At 46.5% G+C, this 5,546-nt stretch overlaps 1 non-coding gene across 1 annotated transcript; it reads left to right on the top strand.

Annotated features, from left to right (window-relative positions):
• The first annotated feature begins 4,701 nt into the window (after positions 1-4,701).
• On the top strand, positions 4,702-4,833 carry LOC111824001. The gene has a single exon (XR_002827116.1). It is a non-coding gene; the product is annotated as a small nucleolar RNA SNORA51 (small nucleolar RNA).
• Positions 4,834-5,546: the final 713 nt, after the last annotated feature.

The following is a 5,546-nucleotide window of genomic DNA, read 5'->3' on the forward strand; positions in this document are numbered from 1 at the left end:
AACACATATATAATTACATATTGTTTTTGTGATTAATCACTATGCTTTAATTATGTTCAATTTGTAACAATGAAAATACATCCTGCATATCAGATATTTACATGATGATTCATAACAGTAGCAAAATTACAGTTATGAAGTAGCAACGAAAATAATTTTAGGTTGGGGGTCACCACAACATGAGGAACTGTATTAAAAGGTCGTGGCATTAGGAAGGTTGAGAACCGCTGATTTAAAGTGTTGTTCTAAGGTTGTTGCCAGACTCACATCTACCCTCCTAACATTCCAGGGAGGCTCAAACTCAGGCCTTGCCATCTTGGTGACCATGGTTGCACATTATATGTGGTTTGTGGTCCTGAGAAAAGGGAGTCCGTTTTTTCCCTAAAGTTATGCAATTTAAGGTCACTCTGAAAGTGAAGAAGTGACTGAAAGGGAAGGTCCTGGTGTGGGTTGGGGAGGATGACAGAGCTGGCGTGGCAGAAGCAGCAGCATGACCAGCTTTCGGGCAGGTCCCAGCAGGCTCCCGGGTCCCTGGGTGCCCACGCAGAGCCCAGCCACAGCCCCGCAGGGGGAAGGAGACTCAGTGTCCCTGGAGCTAAAGACTTTACTCAAAATCTTGTTTGCATTAACTCTGAGGAAAAGCTTGGAATTTTCTTTTCTTGATCTTAGTCCCAGGGTGAGGTTTCTGGAAAGTCTGAGAGAAAATCTATGCCTAGCAGTTAGAGGCCAAGAGGGAGGGGAAACAATATGTTTCTTTTTATTTTCCTTTCTTTGCTGGAGAAAGCTGCAGGAAGCAGCTTGGCGATCCAGCTCTCTGGCTTTCCTGAGCCCTTGGAGGGGCACAGTGGCCATTTTGTTCTCGCACAAAAAGTGCCATTTAGTCCAATACTGACGCCACATGAGCTGGGCCTACTGAGCTGGGCCCACGGGAGATGGTAGCCATTGCTTAGCAACAGCACTGTCTGGATTCCTTCCTCCATTGATTGGTTTGTAAATAATTGAGCATCAGTTGAGCTGCCATAACTCAGCTAGATGTTGGAGATTACAGTGCTACGCGCCCGGCGTCTTTGATTTCACTAGGGTGCCACCTGGGTAAAGTCACCTGAACTCTGAGATCTGGGTCCCCGGGAGTGGAGGCCATGACCTTGGTCTGAGCCATCAGGTTAGACTGGCCTCAGACCACATTCTCACAGTACTTTGCAGGGATAGGTCTTCCCACTCTGCAGACTCCTGAGAAATATGTGTTGTGGGGAACAACAATGTGAACATACTTGACATTACTACACTGTAAACGTACAATTTGGAGATGTCTGCCGCCAGGCAGCAGAGAGAAAACAGAGCTGTTGGTGCTGACTCTGCATGGGAGCAACTCGTGGGCGGGAACAGTGGAACCCAAGATGCAAGGCGCTGGAGACCGAGGTGGGTTTGCTCCGCGGGGCTTTAGCAGTGGTTCTGAAAGTCAGCTCTGCCCCAGGCCCTCAGGACTGAATAGAGCCAGGCTGCCGCGGGCGGGCAGGATCAGCCTTTGGAGGAGACTCCAGTCGGGGTGCCCGGGTGTCAGGAAGCCAGCCCCCCTGCCCCTGAAGGGAAGTATCGCCGAGATACCGCAGAGGCCCAGGAGGGCTTTCCTGCCAAACAGATGTTTTAAAGACAAAGTAGGAATCTCTCTAATTAGGATAAACAGCATCTTTGAGTAACCCTGAGAAACAGATGTGACCACATATTGCATAAGAGACAGATTTTGTGGAACAATATGTTCAGGAATGAGCAACGATAGCAAAATCTTGCTGCAGCTGGGTACTAGTATATACACTGAGTGGCCAGATTATTATGACCACCCCATCAGTACTTCATTGACACTTCCAAAAATACTGAATATTGAAAACTTCCTAAGCAAATACTCTCAAGGTTTTATTATTATTATTATTTGCATAACTAATTCACTGCATTGTACTGATGGGGTGGTCATAATAATCTGGCCACTCAGTGTATATTTTAGTGCTTTGAGGTGGCCTGTGTGCGATCCCCAAGGCAATCCCTATATTCAGAGACTTGCTGGAAGGACCCGTGGGACTCAGCACACAGTTGGACTCGTGGCTAAGAGTTATTACGGTGATGGAGTGCGGATGCCCAGGCAGAGCATAATGGAAAGAGACGGGCGCGATCCAGAGAAACCCATGCTCCCTCCTTCCGATCCAGGCGAGCCCGCCACCCTCTCCAGCAGTGAGAAACACAGTCACTGCGTGCAGGGTTCCTGTGTGAGAAAGCGTGTCGGAGACTCCGTGTTCCACATTGTTATTGGGGTTGGTCACATCTGCGCTCTGCCTAGCACGCACCGAAATTCCAGGCTCCCAGAAGGAAAGCGGGCTTGCATCATAAATCACGTTGTTTGCACAAACACTGTGGGCACAGAGAACCGCCCTTATCAGCTTTGAGACTGGCGGGAACACCCAGACACCGGGGAAGGCCAACCCCACCAGCAGGCCCTTCTGCAGATAACAGCCTCAGGCCTGCAACGTTAACTCTTTCCTGCACGCGGCCCACAGCAGAGATGAGTGTTAGCTGGACTGCTACACTCTGTCTCAGGAATTTGACTTGGGGAGTGGGACACAAAGGCAAACAAAGAGAAGGCGTGGTTGAGTCCCATGGGGCAGTGCTCTAGCGAAGAGGATGAGCTCCAGTGCTGAGGACTCCACAAGAAAACGGCTGTTCGAGTTCTATTGGTTCTTCCCAAACACTGGCGTTCTTCTTTCCTGAAACGCATCACCCCAGCCGTTCCCAGGGTTCCAGGAACCTGCTGTGGTCCTTAGAGCCACGTTATTAGTTTATTCTCCCCACATGGTTGATCCTCTCTATACACCTCGACCACTCAGCCAGGGTGTGACCACAGGACCAGCTCAAAACCATCCTGTCCTGTTTAAGGAGGTATTGAGTAGCTTTTCAGAGACAACAGATCAAGACCGCAAGTCATGCAGCCGAAGCATGCGCAGAGGAGAGAACTTTGACCGCCAGCTGTACCTGGAACCAAACTCTCGTCCCACCCCCTTCCACCACCACCACCACCCACGAAACCAAAGAACCAGAAACGGAGCTTGAACAGAACCTTCCAGAAGCAAAGGGTTCGTTTTTCAGGAGGATCCGAAAACCAGTCATCTGGTTTTATCATAAATGGCCAAGCTCCAAAGTCCTCCAATCAAAACTGCCCCCACCCGCATTTCCGCATACCTGCTCCCTCAGCCCCTAAAAAACCTGCCCCGAACCCTGGATCGGGGAGTTCGGGCTTTTGAGCATTAACTTCCCATTTTCCTGGGTGGTGCCCTTCATCATAAAATAGCCAATCTTCCCCACTGCGGTGCTTGGTGTTTAGTGTTTGGCCACTGCTAGGGCCGGTGGACAGATGTCCTTCTGTTCTCTAACAAGAGGAAGTCTTGATATCTTACAAGCTAAGGAGCCCACTCACCACCTGAGACTGACCCAGGACCCCTGCAGAGAGAGAGCAGCCATCAACAGCCTCAAAGGAGGGGAGGGGCTTGTGAGCTAGTCACCAGGCCAGGCTTCCCAAAGCCACAGTTGTCCTCCTTAGCTACATGCTGCCTTCCTTAGCAACTGGACTGTGGGCTGCATTAGGCGATATCTTCGCAGAAATGATTGGAAAGTTTCAGTCTTGGACATCATGAAGATTTTGATCTTCCTGGTCCCAGAACACAAAACAGCTGATGGAGAATTGTGCAAGAGTTCTCAGCTCTATGAAACTCATCTACTTATACCTTGGCCTCATTTATTTCATGTTTAGCTGGACATATCTATGGACATCTTTTTCAAAATGAAGTCATCACATAAATATTCAGTTCAAGTTTTCAGCTGTGAAACTCAAGCTTTAGTTTAAAGAATTAAGTCCTTCATCAAAAGATCACTAGTTTATTCCTCTTCATCTAAGCATCTTTCAGGGCTAACACTTTCTTTTCTTTTAAATTATTTATTATTGAAAGTATTACATATGTCTCCTTTTCCCCCCATTGACCTCTCCCTGCCTGCTCCCACTTCCCAGCACATGTCCTCACCCTCCTACTGTCTGTGTCCATGGGTTATGCTTATTTGCATGCATACAAGTCCTTTGGTTGATCTCTTACCCCCACACACACCCTCCCCTGCCTTCCCTCTGAGGTTTGACAGTCTGTTCGATGCTTCTATGTCTCTGGATATATTTTTGTTCATCAGTTTATGTTGTTCTTATATTCCACAAATGAGTGCGATCATATGATATTTATCTTTCTCCTTCAGGCTTATTTCGCTTAGCATAATGCTCTACAGTTCCATCCATGCTGTTGCAAATGGTAAGAGTTCTTTTTTTTTTTTTTTACAGCAGTGTAGTATTCCATTGTGATGTACCACTGTTTTTTAATCCATTCATCTGCTGATGAGCACTTAGGCTGTTTCCAGATCTTAGCTATTGTAAATTGTGCTGCTATGGCCCTAACCAGTTTGGCTCAGTGGCTAGAGCGTCGGCCTGCAGACTAAAAGGTCCCAGGTTTGATTCCGGTCAAGGGCATGTACCTTGGTTGCGGACACATCCCCAGTAGGTGGTGTGTAGGAGGCAACTGACCGATGTTTCTCTCTCACTGATGTTTCTAACTCTCTATCCCTCTCCCTTCCTTTCTGTAAAAAATCAATAAAATATATTTTTTTAAAAATTGTGCTGCTGGCCTCCTGGTGCTTACCACAGGCTGTGTCCTTACATTGACTGTACAGAAATAGGAGGCAGAGTAAACTTGCCCCATATACACCTCAGTTCAGGCTCTCTGCCTGGTCTGTATTGTGAATGGGGAGACATTGAGGGGGAAAAAAATTGTGCTATGAACATAGGGGTGCATATATCCTTTCTGATTGGTGTTTCTAGCTTCTTGGGATATACTCCTAGAAGTGGGATAACTGAATCAAATGGGAGTTCCATTTTTTTTATTTTTTGAGGAAACTCCATACTGTTTTCCACAGTGGCTGCACCAGTCTGCATTCCCACCAGCAGTGCACAAGGGTTCTTTTTTCTCCACATTCTTGCCAGCACTTGTCGTTGGTTGATTTGTTGATGATAGCCACTCTGAAAGGTGTGAGATGGTACCTCATTGATGTTTTGATTTGTATCTCTTGGATGATTAGTGACTTTGAGCATGTTTTCATATGTCTCTTGGCCTTCTGTAGGTGCACTTTCGAAAAGTGTCTATTTAGGTCCTTTGCCCATTTTTTGATTGGATTGTTTAGCTGCCTTTTGTTAAGTTGTATAAATTCCCCATAAATTTTGGAGATTAAACCCTTATCGGATATAACAGTGTAAATATGTTCTCCATGCAGTGGGCTCTCTTGTTTTGTTGATGGTTTCTTTTGCTGTGCAGAAGCTTTTTATTTTGATGTAGTCCCATTTGTTTATTTCCTCCTTAGTTTCCATTGTCCTAGGAGATGTATTGGTAAAGATATTGCTAGGACATACATCTGATATTTTACTGCCTATGGATTCTTCTAAGATTTTTATGATTTCCCATCTTATGTTTAAG

This window comes from Myotis lucifugus, unplaced genomic scaffold, assembly GCF_000147115.1.
Source record: "Myotis lucifugus unplaced genomic scaffold, Myoluc2.0 scaffold_800, whole genome shotgun sequence".
In the NCBI taxonomy this organism is placed as follows: domain Eukaryota; kingdom Metazoa; phylum Chordata; class Mammalia; order Chiroptera; family Vespertilionidae; genus Myotis; species Myotis lucifugus.